We start from the raw sequence: 21,472 nt of genomic DNA, 5'->3' as shown, positions 1-21,472 counted from the left end.
ATATCTTTTAACTACACCTCCTTGAATCTCTAATCTCTGAACAGTTTTAAGCTACTTCATTCCATCATTGCATCTCTTGGTTTGAAAGAAAGTCCAGGTTTTTAAAAAGGCATTTTTAAATAATACTTTGCTTGTTGGTTTCGGTCTGGCTGAGTGAGTTTTTCAAACTCTATTTTTATTCTGCTCATCACAACCTCTCTGACAATTAAACATGGCTTATTTTCATTCAAACCAGCAAAAACACATTCCCATCACAGAACTGTAACAAGTATCTGGGAAAGGTGACAAAATACAGACTCTTAAGCCTGCTAGCAGTTTATCAGCATACCAAACCTTTCTCAAATTGAGTATTCCAAAATTCTTGGTGAAAATAGTCTGGTAGATTGATTTGTCAAGCTTTTTATATAAACAAAATGAACAATTGTGACTACTTTTTCCAATATTGGTTACCTGGAAACCAATGTAAGGAAAGTAATCCCAGTCAGAAAGAATAGTGTAGTCTCCAATTGAAACAAGTTTGTTCTGAAGATACACATAATATCTAGCAGCAAGCCCTGCTAGGAAAGAAAGTTAGCTACTGATTGAATGAAGTCATATTTAAGTACTTAATAGAAACATTACATTTCCACAATTAATTACATAGAGACTTTTTTTTATTATTGTGCTGCACAAAATCACATCAGTGAACCTGCCACAATCGCATCATTCTTCTCTGCTCTAACAATCATTATCTTTGACTAACAATATTAAATCACAGTTCAGGCCAGGTGCGATTAAGTGTAATCTTTTGACAAACAATTACAGAGTTCAACCAAATTCCTAGTCAACTTGTCTGTGCCAACATACATTTGTCCGCCGTATCAGGTTTAGTCACAGACGCAAGTCGTGAAATTTGTCATTTTGTGGCAGCAGTACAATGCAGGCTTAACAAATTGCTATATGTTACAATAAAATTAAATAAGCAGTGTCATGAGTTCATGGACTGCTCAGAAATCTGATGGCAAAGTGGAAGATGCTGTTCCTAAAACATTGATTGTGTGCTTCCTGTACATCCTCCCTGATGGCTGTAATAAGATATGCCAGGGATGGTGAGGGTCCTTCATGATCGATACTGTTTCCTTGAGGCACTATCCTTTGAAGACGTCCTTGATGGTACCCATGACAAAGCTGACTGAGCTGTCTACCACTGAAGCCTCTTATAATCCTGTGCATTGATGCCTTCGTACCAGAGGGTGATGTGATGTGTAGAAAGTTGTTAGTCTTTAATGGCATACGAAATCTCCTCAAACTCTTATTGTAGCATACTTTATTTCACACAGGTATTGCCCAGAAAAAGAGATTTTTTCATTTAAACAACAAAATGTGACAAAAATGTTTATGCCTTTCCATCACGAAATATAAAACTGATTGGATTTCACCTGTACAATGGCTTTGTCTTCTAATGGAGAGGACCTAGAAACACTTCAACACCAGGAAAGATTAATCGTTTGTTTGGTGTGTGTGGTAAACCCAAAAATGTGCACATAAATAAAATACACAGGTGCACATATATTGTGTACCATTATACACACAAGATAATCAGCTTGTCACATTCCTTTGCCTCCTCCTGTGTGCACTCTCTTCACTTCAGCCTTCATTCAAAATAGCTTGGTTTACATCATGTTTGAATGGATGTGCTGATATCACTATTTTTAATCAAATAAGCTCCTTCCAGGGCTGAATGTAGACTGCCTATTCCTTAAAAATCACCAATAATTCAAGAGCAGAGGGCAGAGTAAATACAGGCACTTGAGATAAAATGTGGGAAGGCAGAAAAATGAATGCTTGTGTAACAGGTAAAATAAGTGAACATTACTTTGTAAAATTCATCCCTTGATAAAAGTGAGGTTCTGTAACCTGACCTTTCGGTAGCTCACAACACACCACTAGTATGCTCCACACATGATCCAAGAAATTCAATGTTACCCAAGAAATGATGACACTTTCATGTGCAAGAAGAATTTTAAATGGAAAATCGTACTTGATTTTAAAAAAAACTTTTATTCAAGTAGAATCAATCCAGATTATAAATTTTGTTTTGTTATTGTGAGTTCAACGTAAATTATTAAAGTACAAATACACTAAGTGGCCACTTTATTAGATACCTCCTATACCCAATAAGGTGGCCACTGAGTGTATTTTCATGATCTTCTGCTGCTATAGTACATCCACTTCGCTTCAACATGCCTTGTGTTCAGAGATTCTCTTCTGCACACCACTGGTGTAACATTTGAGTTACTATTGCCTTCCTATCAACTCAAACCAGTCTGGCCATTCTCCTCTGACCTCTCTCATTAACAAGGCATTTGGCCTGCTCACTCGATGTTCTTAGGTTCTTGCACAGTTTATTCCCTGTAAACTGTAGTTTTGTGTTTGATTACAGGCCACAACCTTCAGCTGTCAACGTTAACACAATAAATTATTGCAACAGCCTCTTAGGAAGACATTTGAAGTACAGGGGAGGTTTTCCACAAATCATGGCAAGTATTTATCACTCATCAAACATCTGGACAAATCACAGATTAAGGGTCAATGCAGGGCACATCTTGCTTGTTGAGTCTCTTATACTTCAAAACTTTTAATTTGATGTAAAACACTTCATCCTGTAATTTTTTTCCCCCCAGGATATACCGAGATCATAAAAGGTGTTAAGTACACTCAATCCCTTTCACTTAAAAAGTCTGCCCAGAATTAATTAATGACAATTGGACCATGAGAACAGTTGATACTTCTGGCTGCAAGATCCTTAAGTTGGGATGGGGCGGGGCAGGTTAAAATTCTATCTTCTGGCCCGGTCTGCAAATACCGAGAACAGCCATATAATGTCTTAAAATAAAAGTAGCTAAATGGATATGTTTAAGTAGGATTCTGACTCTGGAAATGGAGGTAGAGGGGTTTAGGGAAAGAATTTAATAAATTTGGCCTAATTCAGATAACCCAAGAGCCAACGGTGGAGTGATTTAAAAAAGTAAATAGGCCTGCGAGAGCTAGAATGGGTTTAAGTCTGGATACTGATAGATATTCTGTAGCTCGTGCAGGTTTTAGATGGAAATAAAATTGTAATTCTGATCTTCACCTTTGCAACGACAATCAAGGATTTTAGCAGCCAACGACAAAGTGCACTGTTTTGTTTTGGTCAGCGTAAAATACTAAATTTGATTTGGATCGATTCAGTCTCACACAGGACTAGCTACTACCCTGCATGAGATGGAGCTTTTTCCAGACAAACTGCCAGTATCCTAACTTAAATCCATTCTGTCTCTTGCAGATCCTTCAATTTAAAATAAGATCACTATCATTGGTTCTTGGGTCATCTGATTTTGTCCTAGTTTATTAAATTCTTGAACTCAGGAACAAACTTTGTGCTGGGATTGAAGATAAAGGCAATGATATGAGGAAATGTTAACAAACACAAGCAAATCTTGCCTTGTTTAATGCAAGAATTGGCACAGTGATGGGTGAGGTAGTGTGCATTCTCAGCTCAAACCTAGAATCAGCCATTGTACTTTTTTTTTTAAATGACTTTGACCCAAGAGCAGTGTGTAAATAATAAAACAAGAGGGAATAATGGTCCAAAAAGCAAACAATGTGAACACATGAAAGGATAATTATCTTTCTACAACTGTATAATTAAAATTTGAATTAGTTGAGGTTAAGCAAAGCTGGACAATACCAGAAAAGAAGACTTTGAATCAAAGTAAACACAGGTCTGGATTTGATATCAACACTTTTTGAAGGAAAAAAAGTGGTGCTTTACCAAATTAAGCATCAAGAAAAAGTAGCACAAAGGAGTTGATAGTAGTTAAGAACGGGGAACTGATACCATTGCCAGCCAATGTGGAGGCAAGAAGCAGAAGTTGTCGAGGGAGCACCACGAGGCCATTGTTGACAAGATGAACTTTGAGAGGTATGAGGAAATAAGATCCTGAAAAAAGATGCTGACAAAAATAAATAAATAAACACCTTGTTGCTGTAGCAGTTGCTAAAGCTCCATCTGACAAAAGTAATAATAATAAAAACCATTTAAAATCAAAAGAATGAGTCACATCAGAGAACACTGCTTCATGCAATGCTTTGCCAATTTAATTTTGGTTCTACTTTGTAATTCTTTTTTTAAAAATGCTTAATACCCACTCCCCTTCCTTATTATTAAGGTGGAAAGCAATAGACTAACAGGAAACAGTAGGAAATTCAGCTCATTAAGTGCATTCTACGATTTAAACAAGCCTGGATAAAGCATGTCTTCTATTTATCTGATTTATTCATACATTTTATTATTCTATCAGTAATAAACCTGGAAGACTTATCTGATCCCAAAAACACACACAGCTTTCCGGGAAATCATTCTAGATATACCACATCTCTAATTAAGTTATGTTTCCTGAGATTAGCCATGTATTAATTTTAATAGATTAAAGTCGACCCCTCCACATACTCCTGTGCCCTCAGAATATTTTCCATGCTAAGTCAATAAAGAGAAGCAAACTGTAAATTTACAGTCGCTTGTGAAATGGAAGGATTTCAAAGTGGTAAAACTTTTCCACGTCGTATTAGCTTTATGTACGATTAGCAACATACGAAGTTACAGCAAATTCAATCGCCCGAGGGAAAAAAACCCGTCTTGATGCAAAATCCACCTGAGTACTTAAACTAAGAAGGGTGTGACTAATCACAAGGCAAGGCCCTAATTAATATTCATCGGTTTCCAGCCTAACAATCTGGTCCAGATGAAGGATCTCGACTGGCTATTTTCTCTCTACAGACGATGCCTGCCCCATTGAACGCCTCCAGGAGTTTGCGTTGTATTTTCCCCCTACAGATTCCAGCATCTGCAGTCTCCGAATTTAATTAGACCAAAGTTAATTGCAACAACTGCCCAGAAAGGGCATGAATCGAAGCCAGCACGCGAGATGCAGCAGAAAGAAAACTTGCTGCTGGAGCAACTCAGTCTCTTCATGTGCACTTTTTTTTTTACAACCGAGGGACCAGTAAAATTTATTCTGCCCAAAAATCACCAACCCAAATTATTAGGATGCTGCCTGAAAGGGGGGTTATTTTCAGCATTCTCTGATTATGTTCAGCACCTGCGGTAATTTACTTCGGGAGTGATGTTAATGGCCTAGACAGGAAACGATGGCAGTCAAACCTGCTAACGTTTCCCCAATTCTGCGCATAACACACAAGTTACAGTAATGTAATACAAGCCAAACGAAAAAAAATGCAAATAAGCCACAGACTACAGAGAAAAGAAATACCCCAAAACATTGAGTTTTGAAAACCAGGCAAAACTTGCACACCCCTGTCGCCACCAGGGAACTATCTAATACACCTTGGAGTTAAGAACCAGAAGTCAACTCCCTGATATCGCATCATGTCTAACGTTACTATGACACTTGGTTAACCTAAAAGTTGAGAAGTAAAAGTACAGCATCGTTCTGTACAAAAAAAAACCATCCAAATTACCAGAGGGGTGTTTACATCAGCAACACTCTCCGAGACAGAGGGAGGCAAGCGCGTAAAGATTGCAACACCTCGCGTTCCTCTTTAGAGGAAAGGATAAATTTGGCCTCCCTTGCTTTGTGGATGTAAAGACACAAGACAGAACCCAAAAGAATAAGCAGTGTGTCTAATACTCACAACTACTCCTGGCCGTCTCCGTACTGGCAGGTACACGAGTGCTCGCCCTGGGCACGGTTACAGGAGGGGCGGGCGCAGCTCGGCGCTCCCCGGGGTTCCATTGGTCCGTGCGTCGCGTCCCTGTCCCGGAAATCTGGTGCTCATCGGCGAAAGCGGCCGTCAATCAGCTTCGGTAATTGACACTAATATCCTCCGACTGAAGTCACTTTTACGCCGCGGAGCTGCCGTTGCCCTTAAATGGGAGATTTCCCGGAGAATGGGATTCCCAGAACAGGCTCGCGTATATACCGTGTGCACGGTCCAATCGCCTTCACGCTTCCGTGGCATGTGTGTTTTAAAACTTGTGTTGTCAGCACTATGTGGCTGTGTAGTTTGTTTATCTGTCTTCGTGCATTGATGTGCCTTACCGGCGGTGCCTGGCCATATCGATGCCTCTCTGTAGTTGTGCACGTATGTGCTTGAGGGTAGGTAGGTTCTGCCTAGCTGTGGGTGCGTATATCTTTGTCTACATGGATTTATGGTTACCTCACTCTCGAAGCAGGTTTATTTGGGTATAGGGGTGGTGGCGGATCTGTGCTTGGTTGTATGGCAGATTGTTTTTGTGAAAGTATGTTGAATACCTGGTATATGTGTGTTTTATATGAATGTGATATTGGCAAATCAAGCGTTATGGTTGGTTTTAGAAATCAAATCCCCTGCCACAAGTATCCCATTTTGTTGCAAATGTAACTTTCAAGTTGAAATCAAAATACCATGAAACATGGGAGCAGGATTAGGCCATTCGGCCACACATGGGATTAGTGATCATATATCCACTCGCGAAGATCAGCGTTTCCAAGCGAAGATCAGGTCTCTTTCACATTTCACAAACTTTCTTCATTAATCTTTTCCCAGTTTTATGAAGACAGTATTAGTCACTTAAAACTATACCAAGATCTGTAGACAGATCATTTTAAGACAGATCACTGTAAGACAGATAATTTTCATTTTAAGAGGTCCTATTTTTATGTATATTGCATTTCCCTTATTAAAATTATTTTACTTGCCCATTTTTTCCTATTTTTAACATGTACTCTTTGTCTCCTGAATTTCATTTTTCTAAAAATTCACTGCTGTGCTTCATTCCTTTTGTACCGTAAGATTATGAGCTCTGTATTCCTTCGGATAAGGCCAATCTGATGGAAATATTCATCTGTATTCAGTTGCAGTAAATTCCACATTGAGACTGTAACCAACAGTTTCTTAACTTTCATCTCAGGACACCCCTTCTCTGTGGTTTGACAATGGCTTGCAATCCAATATTGCACTCTCTTGAACTGCAGCAACAGCACCACAAATAAGCTTTTTGTCTCAGTTTGGATTACATTCAAACCCAATGCACATTGTTTTAATCAAATGCATCAACTTCCATCCAATATTAATTAAAATATTCCTATTGCACAGGATTCAAGGATAAGTTAAAACTCTAATGAACTGCTTTGGAGTTGAAAACCACAGAAAGAAAACAAAACATTTAATACAAGATATAAATATCAGAAATCCTAAATAAAGGATGAAGCTTCTGGCTATATTTTATTTGAGTGTTTGGCCCCATGCATTCTGGAAAAAAGATCATGCCCAACTTGCTTTTGTATAAAACCTTTCCCCCCCCCCCCACCCCCCAGCAGGACTTTTGATGCATTTGTCTGGCTTGTGGCAAAGTGGCAGACATCCACAAAGTGGCATTAACACAGCAGACAAAGCAACATATTTTGGAATACAGTAACACACACAAAATGCTGTCTGAATCTGTAGGACAGGGATTAAAAATTTGATGTTTCAGGCCAATACCCTTCTTCAGGACTGGAAGGGAAGGGAAGAAGGCAGAAAAAGTCGGGGGATGTAATGAGCACAAATGGGCAGGTGACAGGTGAAAACAGGTAAGGAGAGAGGTGGGTGAATGAGGGGAAGGGGAATAAAGTGGGAAGTTGGGAGGTGATAGACGGAGGTCATAAAAGGTTGAAGGAGGAGGAGGAGGAGGAATTATAGGAGACACCGTGGACCATAAGAGAAAGGGAAGGAGGTACACCAAAGGTGGGTGATGGGCAAGTAAGGAAAAGAGTTAAGAGGGTAGTCCGAATGGCAAATGGGAAAACAGAAGCAGGAGGAGGTTAGAGAAATTAATTTTCGTGCCATCAAGTTAGAGGCTACCTAGAAGGAATATGAGGTGCTGCTCCTCCAGCCTGATTGTGGCCTTATCATGACCATAGAGGAGGATGTCAGGATGGGAATGGGAGGTAGAATTAAAATGGATGGCCTCTGGGGAAATTCCACCTTGTGTGGTGGACAGAGTAAAGGTGATCAACGAAGTGGTCCTCCAGTCTATGGCGGGTCTCACCGGGTCTGCACTGGGAGTGCTGCGTACAATCGGTGACTCCAACAGACTGGCAGCTTAAGTGTCGTCTCATCTGGAAGGACTGTTTGGGGCCATGAATAGTGGTGAGGGAGGACGTGTAGGGGCAGGTGTCACACTTGCAGGGTTAGAAACATAGAAACTTAGAAAATAGGTGCAGGAGTGGGCCATTCGGCCCTTCAAGCCTGCACTGCCATTCAGTATGATCATGGCTGATCATCCAACTCAGAATCCTGTACCTGCTTTCTCTCCATACCCCCGATCCCTTTAGCCACAAGAGCCATATCTAACTTCCTCTTAAATATAGCCAATGAACTGGCCTCAACTGTTTCCTGTGGCAGAGAATTCCACAGATTCACCACACTCTGTGTGAAGAAGTTTTTCCTCATCTCGGTTCTAAAAGGCTTCCCCTTTATCCTTAAACTGTGACCCCTCGTTCTGGACTTCCCCAACATCGGAAAAAATCTTCCTGCATCTAGCCTGTCCAATCCCTTTAGAATTTTATACGTTTCAATAAGATCCCCCCTCAATCTTCTAAATTCCAGTGAGTATAAACCTAGACAATCCAGTCTTTCTTCACATGAAAGTCCTGTCATCCCAGGAATCAATCTGGTGAACCTTCTCTGTACTCCCTCTATGGCAAGAATGTCTTTACTCAGATTAGGGGACCAAAACTGCACACAATATTCTAGGTGCGGTCTCACCAAGGCCTTGTACAATTGCAGTAGAACCTCCCTGCTCCTGTACTCAAATCCTTTTGCTATGAATGCCAACATACCATTTGCCTTTTTCACCGTCTGTTGTACCTGCATGCCCACCTTCAATGACTGGTGTACAATGACACCCAGGTCTCATTGCATCTCCCCTTTTCCTAATCGGCCACCGTTCAGATAATAATCTGTTTTCCTCGTCTTGCAACCAAAGTAGATAACCTCACATTTATCCACATTAAATTGCATCTGCCATGAATTTGCCCACTCACCTAACCTATCCAAGTCACCCTGCATCCTCTTAGCATCCTCCTCACAGCTAACACCGCCGCCCAGCTTCATGTCATCCGCAAACTTGGAGATGCTGCATTTAATTCCCTCGTCTAAATCATTAATATATATTGTAAACAACTGGGGTCCCAGCACTGAGCCTTGCGGTACCCCACTAGTCATTGCCTGCCATTCTGAAAAGGTCCCATTTACTCCCACTCTTTGCTTCCTGTCTGCCAACCAATTCTCTATCCACATCAATACCATACCCCCTATACCTTGTGCTTTAAGTTTGCACACTAATCTTCTGTGTGGGACCTTGTCAAAAGCCTTCTGAAAATCTAAATATACCACATCCACTGGCTCTCCCCTATCCACTCTACTAGTTACATCTTCAAAAAAATTCTATAAGATTCATCAGACATGATTTTCCTTTCACAAATCCATGCTGACTTTGTGTAATGATTTTACCTCTTTCCAAATGTGCTGTTATCACATCTTTGATAACCGACTCTAGCATTTTCCCCACCACCGATGTCAGACTAACCGGTCTATAATTCCCTGGTTTCTCTCTCCCTCCTTTTTTAAAAAGTGGGGTTACATTAGCCACCCTCCAATCCTCAGGAACTAATCCAGAATCTAAGGAGTTTTGAAAAATTATCACTAATGCATCCACTATTTATTGGGCTACTTCCTTAAGCACTCTGGGATGCAGACCATCTGGTCCTGGGGATTTATCTGCCTTTAATCCCTTCAATTTACCTAACATCACTTCCCTACTAACATGTATTTCCCTCAGTTCCTCCATCTCACTAGACCCTCAGTCCCTTACTATTTCCAGAAGATTATTTATGTCCTCCTTAGTGAAGACAGAACCAAAGTAGTTATTCAATTGGTCTGCCATGTCTTTGTTCCCTATGATCAATCCACCTGTTTCTGACTGTAAAGGACCTACATTTGTCTTGACCAATCTTTTTCTTTTCACATATCTATAAAAGCTTTTACTGTCAGTTTTTTTGTTCCCTGCCAGCTTTCTCTCATAATCTTTTTTCCTTTTCCTAATTAAGCCCTTTGTCCTCCTCTGCTGGTCTCTGAATTTCTCCCAGTCCTCAGGTGTGCCGCTTTTTTTTGCTAATTTATATGTTTCTACTTTGGACTTCATACTATCCCTAATTTCCCTTGTCAGCCGCGGGTGCACTACCTTCCCTGGTTTATTCTTTTGCCAAACTGGGATGAACAATTTTTGTAGTTCATCCATGCGATCTTTAAATGCTTGCCATTGCATATCCACCGTCAACCCTTTAAGTATCATTTGCCAGTCTATCTTAGCGAATTCATGTCTCATACCTTCAAAGTTACCCTTCTTTAAGTTCAGAACCTTTGTTTCTGAATTAACTATGTCACTCTCTATCTTAATGAAGAATTCCACCGTATTATGGTCACTCTTACCCAAGGGGCCTCGCACGACAAGATTGCTAACTAACCCTTCCTCATTGCTCAATACCCAATCTAGAATGGCCTGCTCTCTAGTTGGTTCCTCGACATGTTGGTTCAGAAAACCATCCCGCATACATTCCAAGAAATCCTCTTCCTCAACACCCTTACCAATTTGGTTCACCCAATCTCTATGTAGATTGAAGTCACCCATTATAACTACTGTTCCTTTATTGCACGCATTTCTAATTTCCTGTTTAATGCCATCCCCAACCTCACTACTACTGTTAGGTGGCCTGTACACAACTCCCACCAGCGTTTTCTGCCCCTTAGTGTTATGCAGCTCTACCCATATTGATTCCACATCCTCCAGGCTAATGTCCTTCCTTTCTATTGCGTTAATTTCCTTTCTAACCAGCAATGCTACCCCACCTCCTTTTCTTTCCTGTTTATCCCTCCTGAATATTGAATATCCCTGGATGTTGAGCTCCCATCCTTGGTCACCCTGGAGCCATGTCTCTGTGATCCCAACTATATCATATTCATTAATAACTATCTGCACATTCAATTCATCCACCTTGTTACGAATGCTCCTCGCATTGACACACAAAGCCTTCAAGCTTGTTTTTACAACACTCTTAGCCCTTATACAATTATGTTGAAAAGTGGCACTTTTTGCTTTTTGCCCTGGATTTGCCTGCCTGCCACTTTTACTTTTCACCTTACTACTTTTTGCTTCTACCCTCATTTTACACCCGTCTCTCTGCACTTGTTCCCATCCCCCTGCCACATTAGTTTAAATCCTCCTGAACAGCAGTAGCAAACGCTCCCCCTAGGACATTGGTTCTAGTCCAGTCCAGGTGCAGACGGTCCTGTTTATACTGGTCCCACCTCCCCCAGAACTGGTTCCAATGCCCCAGCAATTTGAATCCCTCCCCCTTGCACCATTTTTCAAGCCACGTATTCATCTGAAATATCCTCCTATTTCTACTCTGACTAGCACGTGGCACTGGTAGTAATCCAGAGATTATTACCTTTGTGGTCCTACTTTTTAGTTTATCTCCTAACTCCCTAAATTCACCTTGTAGGACCTCATCCTGTTTTTTACCTATATCTTTGTGCACCAGATGTGCACCACGACCACTGGCTGTTCACCCTCCCATTCCAGAATGTCCTGCAGCCGCTCAGAGACATCCTTGACCCTTGCACCAGGGAGGCAACATACCATCCTGGAGTCTCTTTTGCGGCCGCAGAAACGCCTATCTATTCCCCTTACAATTGAATCCCCTATCACTATAGCTCTCCCACTCCTTTTCCTTCCCTCCTGTGCCGCAGAGCCACCCATGGTGCAATGAACTCGGCTGCTGCTGCCTTCCCCTGATGAGACATCTCCCCCAACAGTATCCAAAACAGTATATCTGTTTAGGAGGGAGATGACCCCGGGGACTCCTGCACTACCTGCCTACTGCTACGCTGTCTAGTGGCCACCCCTTCCCTTTCTGCCTGTGTAGCCTTTACCTGCGGTGTGGCCAACTCACTGAACATGCTATTCACAACTTTCTCAGCATCGTGGATGCTCCAGTATGAATCCAATCGCAGCTCCAGACGCTCAATGCGGTCTGCCAGAAGCTGCAGTTTGACACACTTCCTGCACACATAATCGTCAGGGACACTGGAAGTATCCCTGATTTCTCACATGCTGCAGGATGAACAAACCACGGGGCCGATCTCAGCTGCCATGACCTACCCAATACTTGCCTCAACTTTGAAACTTCCTCCTTTGAAAGGAACTTACCCGGCCTTACCTCACTTGAAGTGAAGCTCGTCCTCGGCCTCTTCTCGTCGAAGCCTCTCAAGTCAAAGCCTCAAATCTCCACTCCTTCACTGGCCGCTCCACTTGAGGTAGCCCTCTATTTATTTGTTTGAGCTTTTCAAACTGCTTGGTCACCTGACCTCGATTGCCCAATCAGCTGCTTTCTGCTGAGTCTGAGCTATTCAGATCTTGATTGTCTAATGAACGGCTTTCTGCTGAGCTATTCAAATCTTGATTGACTTGATTGTACAGTCCAACTGCCAAAACTGCCAGAATCTCTCGAGTCAAAGCCTCAAATCTCCACTCCTTCACTGGCCCACTCACTCACTGGCCTGTATTAAGTGTCACTGTGTTAAATGTTAGTGGGGAGGAACAAGTGGACAAGGCAATCACGTAGAGACTGATTCCTCCAGAAAGGATAGAGTGGGGGGGGGGGGGGAAGAAAGATGAATTTAGTAGCAGCATATCTTGGAATATTCACATCATGCAAACCACAGTGAAAAAATAAGAAGTCATTACAGAAGAGGAAGTCAACACTAATTAAAATATTCCTTAGGGTTTTCTTCCCAATTGTCTAAGATATTATCTCACCATCAAGTAACCATACCAAGACTGAATATGTTTATTATACTGTCATTTGTGCATTTTTACTGGATGAAAGTTGACAGTCACATAACTTGTGGTTAAATTGTGACTGCAGCTGGCATCAAATGTTCCATTTGTCAGATCATTCCAGCCATGGTTATTTTAACATGTCAGACCATCGCTTAATTTTTATATACTTTTACATAATTTTATATCAGGTTGCCTCCAATGCTCCAGAAAAATGATCCAAATGTGTGCAATCTCTCCTTATAGGTAGTGTTCTCTAATCCATGCAACATCCTGGTGAACCTCTCTTGCATCCTGTCCAAATTCCTGTTTTGATCAGGATGGCCCACAATATTCCAATGTGGCCAAAACTAAATTTTATACAGGTGCAATATGACCACAAGTTTCATGGAGACACAAGAGACTGCAGATGCTGGAATGTGGATCAACAAATGAACAATATCTGATGTTTATATTCCACACTCTGACTAGTAAAGACAAGTATGTAGCACACCTTCTTTGCCACCCCAAATACTTGTGTTGCCACTTTCGGAGAGATCAACTCCAAGCTCCCTCTATGCTGATTCTTGCTACGAGTTTGCAGAGAAATAGGTTTTCTCTCCAGGAAATACAAGAATCTTTAAAGAATCAATTTCCAAATTTGCTTAAATTATCCAAAGAATAATCAACATGAGAAAAACAGCAATTTAAAAATATGGAGAAGAAACCGGGTTATCCATCCCTATAATTTAATGTGATATTTTGAAAGAAATATGTAGATATCCATTAACAATTGAAAAGATGTGCAGGGGAGCATTGACCATTACCTGGTGTTATTGTTCAAAAGTTAAATGTATTATCAAAGTACAATACTGTATTTCACTATATACAACCCCAAGATATGTTTTCTTGCGGGCATACTCAATAAATCCAAGAAACATAACAGAATGAAAGTTTTCGATGTCATGCCAAATCTTTGCCAACTTCTAAGGAAGTGAATAGAACACTCAGGCCTCACTGAGTGTGCAAGAGGAATGGTGAAAGTGATTGTGAGGTTTTACCTGTTAACAGTGAGGCTGCATTTGGAAAGATGAATGTAGTCTTAGACACCTGCTCTTTAAAGAACCTCTAAATAGAAAATACAAATTAATAAATGAAGCAAATATTTATCTTGCATCCCAGTGGTGAACAGCAAAGTAACTCTGGAAGTACAGTCACAATATAAACGTAAGGAAGTTATATAGACTTTAAAAGGGATTTGGTGGAGTGAATAATGAGAAGTTGAGAAGTAAAAGTACTTTTCAACTATCTACTACTAGATCTACTACTACATCTAGTACTACTACTAGCAGTCTACTACTAGCAGATTTTAGTACACTATGGTTACATTTATAATACGGGAGTAAGATGAGATTTTTGTTAAACATATACTCAAGCACCAGAGATTCTGCAGATGCTGGAAATCCAGAGCAACACACGCAAAATGCTGGAGGAACTCAGTTGGTTTGAGAGCATCTATGGAGAGGAATAACCAGACCTGTTATGGTGCCTGACTTGTTGAGTTCCTCTAGCATTTTGTGTGTGTTGTTCCATTTTTTAAAAATATATTTATAACAGAAAGTAGAATAAATTATGTAATTAGTCAACAAAAAACTTCTATGATGATGGAAGAGGAGGAAGTTGAGACTGGTTAGTTTTATCTTTCAAGCTCAATTGTTGTCATAGGCATGCAAACACAGGGTATAAATTCCACGAAAATTAGCCTTTTGCAACAGTGGCACAGTGCAGAGAGATGAGGACAGCACAAACTGGAATTTGGGAAAAGAAAAATATAATTATGATAACCACTGAAACTATTGTAATATTTTACAAATGTTTGGGAAATGAAATTGTAATTTCAACAGTTTCAACAAACTGTTGAAATACAACAAATTGCTGTAATCTGTCCGACTGAAATTTGATGTGCTTTTCTTTTAATAGTAAAATTATACCAATTCAATAAAACCAAGTCAAAAATTAAATCCAAGTCAATAGGCTTTCTGTATAACATTGGTAATTTTCTTTTTCACCAACTCTCTTGAGATTTATAACCGTAAGGAGCTATGTTTTTATGATTAAGGTTGTTATTGCCAGGGGAGGTAGTGGGGGTAAGATGCCACTACCTATTAAATGCTCACAATGGCGTGAGTCTCAAACAGCCTCTGAATACCAAGTCCAGCTCCTGCCCTTCACATGTGGCTTAGCTACCATGTCCAGCAGAACTGTTTCTACTGACTGGAGAAGGAGCAAAGGTGAGCCACTGGCACCTTAAAACCAATCGCTTCAGGCTTTTGGGGCTCTTCAGCCATGGTTGGCAGCTCATCTTGGGGAAGGAAAATTCTGTCTCAAACCTCTGTTGCCTTGTGACTATACCCACTACGGGGAAGGCTTCAGGAGAAAACCCCAAGGAAATATCCAGAGCTGGAGTCCCTAAGACATTGAGCTCAATACAGACTGGCAGCTCCTGCGATATCACTGGTGCCAAACTGTATTGGTCTCTGCCACTCATTTGGATTCATCAGCTGCATGGAGAGGGGCAGCCTACTACACGAGCAACAGCTTACTCCCCATACCGGAGTGCACTGGCTTGCGTATCCCATGGACAACTAGGACACAATAACCATGGTCGACTTCGACCAATGGAGGGCCTCAGAAAAATGCATGATCAAATAACATTTTCACATTTGAAGCTTGAGATCCATCCTAGGACGTGCTGGAACACATCATCACTGAGGTAAATTGGGGTCATCAGGCGTTTTGGGTCTTTCAACATCAGACACCCTCACCTAGGTGACTCAGACAGGTTTGATCAGGCCCTGGGTTGTGGCCCAGCATTATCAGTCCTTGGGTCACATATCTTGATCCATAGCCATCCAGAGGCACTCTCAGAAGCCCCTGTGACATTCTAGTTAGCTCTTCTCCTTGCAGCCCCCATAATATGGTCGAGGCTTTGAATGACTATTTTGTGTCAGTCTTCACAGTGGATGGCATGTCTACCATGTCAAAGAGAGATGGTATGGATGTGATGGGAGGTGAGGGCCTTGATACAATGGCTATCACTAAAGAGGTAGGGCTGAGCAAACCTGTGGGCATAAAGATTGACAAGTCCCCTGGTCCTGATGGAATGCATCCCAGGGTACTGAAAGAAATGGTAGAGGTTATAGTAGAGGCTTTGGTGATAATTTACCAAAATTCTCAGGACTCTGGGCAGGTCCCAGTGGATTGGAAGAAGGCAAATGTCACACCACTGTTCAAGAAGGATGCAGGCAAAAGGCAGGTAACTATAGGCCAGTTAGTTCAATATCTGTAGTTGGGCAGATGCTTGAAGCTATCATTAAAGAAATAGCAAGACTTCTGGCAAGAAATGGATCCATCAGGCAGACACAGCATGGATTCAGCAAAGGCAGGTCCTGCTTTACAAGCTTACTGGAGCTCTTCAAGGATATAATGAGTACAATGGTAGAGGGTAACAGTTGGACGTTACTTACTTGGATATCCAGAAGGTTTTCGATGAGGTGCCACATAAAAAACTTCTCTAAGGATGCATAGAGTTGGGGTGATGTATTAGCATGGATAGAGGATTGGTTAACCAATAGAAAGCAGGGAGTACGGACACATGGGTGCTTCTCTAGGTGGCAATCAGTGATGAGCGGTGTTCCGCAGGGATCGGTGCTGGGCCCACGACTGTTCATGATGTACATTAACGATTTGGAAGAGGGGACCGAGTGTAGTGTATCTCAGTTTGCTGATGACACTCAACTGAGTGGAAAAGCAAGCTGCGCAGAAGATATAGAAAGTCTGCACAGAGATATAGATAGGGTAAGTGGGTGGGCAAGGGTCTGGCAGATGGGGTACAATGCTGGTAAATGCAAGGTCATCCACTTTATAAGGAAAATTGTAAGATTAGCTTATTATTTAAATGTCAAAAAATTGCAACAAGTCTGTGCAGAGGGACTTGGGAGTGCTTGTGCATGAATCACAAAAGGTGGGTTTGCAGGTACATCAGCCTATCAAGAAGGCAAATGTAATGTTGGCCTTCATTGATAGAGGGATTGAATTTAAGAGCAGGGAGGTTATGCTGCAACTGTACAGGGTACTGGTGAGACTGCACCTGGAGTACTGCATGCATTTCTTGCCTCCTTACTTGAGGAAGGATATACTAGCTTTGGAGGCAGTGCAGACGAGGTTCACCAGGTTGATTCCAGAGATGAGGGGGTTAAGACTATGAGGAGTGAATGAATTGCCTGGGACTGTACTCATAGAAACCTAGAAAACCTACAGCACAATACAAGCCCTTCAGCCCACAAAGCTGTGCTGAACATGTCCTTACCTAAGAAATTACCTAGGGTTACCCATAGCCCTCTATTTTTCTGAGCTCCATGTACCTGTCCAGGAGTCTCTTAAAAGACCCTATATCGCATCCACTTCTACCACTGGCGTCGGCAGCCCATTCCACATACTCACCACTCTCTGCGTAAAAAACCTGCCCAATATCTCCTCTGTACCTACTTCCAAGCACCTTAAAACTGAGCCTTCTTGTGCTAGCCATTTCAGCCCTGGGAAAAAGCCTCTGACTATCCACACGATAGATCGCTGGAATTCAGAAGGATGAGGGGAGATCTTGTAGAAACATAAAATTATGAAAGGGATAGATAAGATAGAGCTAGGAAAGTTGTTTCCACTGGTAGGTGAGACTAGAACTAGGGGACATAGCTTCAAGATTCAGGGCAGTAAATTTAGGATCAAGATGAGGAGGAACTGCTTTTCTCAGTGGTAAATCTGTGGAGTTCTCTGCCCAATGAAGCAGTGGAGGCTACCTCAGTAAATATATTTAAAACAAGGTTGGATAGATTTTTGGATAGTAGGGGAATTAAGAGTTATGGGGGAAAACGAGTAGGTGGAAACGAGTCCCTGGTTAGATCAGCTATGATCTAATTGAATGGCGGAACAGGCTCAATGGGCCAGATGGCCTATGTCTTATATTCCTTATAATGCCAAGGAGAGAGTAGGCCAGCAAAACCTCTACACCCATCTCTATAGGCTCACATTGTGCCCTTCACCAGTCTGTGGTACTGCTCTATCAGCTACTAAACAATCAGCAGGAAGACACATTCAAGCTTACTGGCTATATTAAACTATAGGAATTTTAAGAATTTTCACCGTATTTTCCCACCACTGAATCTTTGAAGACAATTTAAGATGTATCTGGAATAGTTTGGGAGGAGCAAGATAGACAAATTGTTACCTTTATTCTCTGCCAATGGGCATGGTGGGGATACTGCAGTTAAATTACTGGACAAATAATTTGGAGTCTGTTATTAATCTGGAATTTAATAAAACAATGAATAGTGATAATGATCACAGAAATTATTAGATTAAAGTAACATGCTGAGGAAATGAAGTCAGTACTGAGGTTGGAAAACTTTAATCTGCCTAAGTGAAATGATGTGCAGTTCCTTGATTAATAAAATCATAAGGTTTCAACAACTTATATATATGTATATGAAAAAATTTAATCCAAGTCATATGTCTATGCCATGTAACCATGGAGATCACACACCCAATGATTTTCTTTATTACTCATCTTTTATAAACAAATCGGAAATGCACTTGAAATATCTGCATTCTCAATTTCTTATGTGGCTAACATATTATATACAACACTGGTTTAATTTAGATCAGGGGTTCCCAACCTTTTTTATGCCATGGACCAAATACCATTAAGCAAGAAGTCAGTGGACCCCAGGTTAGGAACACTGGATTTAGATGCTGTGCCAAGTCTGAACATAACCTTAGAATAAGCAGAATTTACCAAAGAAACAGAATGAAATATTCTAAACAGCTTTCAACACCAGTGAAAGTGACATAAAAATATTACAAAATCTTGTTTTATATACATTTGCACATTTAAAAACAGTTTCAAGTTTGACATAATGGGTACTAAAACACAAACCAAATCATAACTATTACATCTTAAAAACTGTCACATTGAACACAGTCAACAGAATAGTGCATTTGTAAGATAAACGAAACTCTAGATCGATAACACAATCCATCCCTGTGTAAGCAGGAAAGGGTATGTCAAAACCATAGTGCACATCATTATCCCTGATAATATAATGGGTCTTCAGAAAAACACCAATACACACTACTTGCCTTCATCCTATGGTTCTTCGAACATTTCTATTCAAGTACTGATTCAACTCTAGCTGGTTATGTTCACTTAAGTTTAATGATAAACATCTGTGCCCTGACTTTCATCTGGCCATAAGCAACTGAAGTAATGATTATTTGATGATTTCCCATTTAAACCTGATTCTGATTTTCAATATTTAAAACTCAACATTAATGAAACTCTTGTAGTAATAGATACAGGAAATGAAGGCCAACTATAGTCTTCACATATAGGATCTAACAGCGCAGAATAACTGGATCATGATTAAGAAATAATTCAGTCCTAATTCAAGTCAAAATTGTCATTTTTATACTTCCCAAGTATAATTTTTTTACATCAAGATTTATAATGGAAAATGCATGTTGTAATTTGTCACACTGGAACAGTGTCCTCCTGACAAGAACTACTGAATGAAGCAACACACACAAAATGCTGGTGGAATGCAGCAGGTCAGGCAGCATCTATAGGGAGAAGCGCTGTCGACGTTTCGGGACGAGACCCTTCGTCAGGTCCTGAAACGTCGACAGCGCTTCTCCCTATAGATGCTGCATGACATGCTGCATTCCACCAGCATTTTGTGTGTGTTGCTTGAATTTCCAGCATCTGCAGATTTCCTCGTGTTTGCCATTTAAATTCACTACTGAATGAAGGCTGTATTTAGAATATGACAGCATGCCTAGGTAATTTCTATCATAAATAGTAATGCAACAAGTTATGATTGAAGTATTTTAAACTAAAAGTATAGAGAGAATGGAATTGATTTTTACATTATAGATTGGCAGCACTGAAAATATTTAATAAAGATCATTGAGTAAATATCATTTACTCAAATGGATTAGTGTAGGTATTAATAGATACAAGAATTCATTTCATTTTACATTTATATCTTATTTCTTCCAAATAACTGAACATCATGACTTAAATGTAGAAGATACTTCAAAAGTTGTTATCACTAGGAATAAATAGTTTCACATTCATTCTCACTGCAGTATCAGACCAATCAAAAGTGTAACACAGTAATGTATCGATTACAACACCGGCGATCACCCATCCCGAGTTCGATTCCCAAGCTGTCTGTAAGGAGTTTGTACATTCTCCCCTTGCCCACGTGGGTTTCTTCCCACAATCCAAAGATGTATGGTTAGGGTTAGTCAGTTACTTGTGGGCATAACATGTTGGTACTGGAAACGTGGCAATCCTTGTGAGCTGCACAATTCACAGACCGTGTTGCTTGTTGATGCAAAATGATGCACTTCCTTGTGTCTTTTGATGTACATGTAACAAATAAAGCTAATCTTTTATCTCTTAACACTTGTATCCCCTCTCTCTTTTACCTCTTATAAGACCTAGGAGCAGAATTAGGACATTTGGCCCAAAGATTCTGCTCCGCCATTCAATCATGGCTGATTTATTATCCCTCTCAACCCCATTCTCCTTGCTTCTCCCTGTAACCTTTGATACCCTGATTAATCAAGTAACTATCAAACTCCACTTTAAATATGCCCCTTAACAAGTGACTCCTGTTAGAAAGGAACTACTCCACAGGACAAACAAAAAGCTTTTCAACATATTCCAGAACCAAGGATGAATTGTGTTGATAACATAAAAGAATTCTACATGCTTGTTTGTGTATAAAAGCATAACCTTGTTCACATTTAACAGCCCTCATTCTAGAAAAGTAGATGTGTTATATGTAAATTTGGTTAAAAGCAGCTCTTCCCTTTCTGTGAGCTTCTGGAATGTGGGTGCTGCAAAACTAAGGGTGCAACTGCTAAGATCAAATCAGATTCTAACTGCGTGTTGTGCTGGCTATCAGTTCAACATGAAGTCTATATGCATGGAAGGTGAAGGTACCAAATATATGCTTGCTAAAGTAATTTATGCCGCTAGGTCAAATATACTTCTCTGCAACATAAAAAGGAAACATTCTGGAAATACTCAATCTGCATATGCGAGAAAAGAAACAGGGTTAACATTTCAGGTCGAAGACAGTTCAAGAATATTTTGGTATATTTTATGTACTGGCTTTTGAAGGTGGCTCAGGTTTGGAAATAGTTAATCTTGTAATCTGGAACTGGCTTTACGTTATTAGGTGCACTTTGGCTGAAAGAAATTGGAGAGGGTTTTCAAACTGTTGATGTTCCTATTTTGCAGCACTGTTGCTCACCAGCAAAGTGGTGTATGCTTCAGAGTTAAATTTCAAATTCTCTATACCAAGACAAAAATCACACACTGACTCATGGGAATTCCTGGGCCCTGACTGATCAAAGTGGAGAAGAAATATCCAGGAGGACATGGTGAACATCCGAGTCTTTTCATCGGGTACACACAGAAGCCCAGGTGAAGGGGCACAGCACCTCCCAAACTACTCA

General features: G+C 40.6%; 1 protein-coding gene across 2 annotated transcripts in view; it reads right to left on the bottom strand.

Annotated features, from left to right (window-relative positions):
* tppp (tubulin polymerization promoting protein) overlaps positions 1-5,937 on the bottom strand; it is a 41,349-nt gene extending 35,412 nt beyond the window's left edge. Inside the window, exon 1 of one of the 2 annotated variants that reach the window (XM_073024165.1) lies at positions 5,677-5,937. The gene's annotated coding sequence lies outside the window, so the exon portion shown is untranslated. The remainder of the gene's footprint in view (positions 1-5,676) is intronic. The other variant, XM_073024166.1, reaches the window with a different exon arrangement.
* Positions 5,938-21,472: the final 15,535 nt, after the last annotated feature.

The sequence above is a fragment of the Hemitrygon akajei genome, chromosome 20 (assembly GCF_048418815.1).
Source record: "Hemitrygon akajei chromosome 20, sHemAka1.3, whole genome shotgun sequence".
NCBI lineage: Eukaryota > Metazoa > Chordata > Chondrichthyes > Myliobatiformes > Dasyatidae > Hemitrygon > Hemitrygon akajei.
The sequence above is the reverse complement of the archived record's forward strand: the minus strand, read 5'-3'. Positions and strand labels throughout refer to the sequence as shown.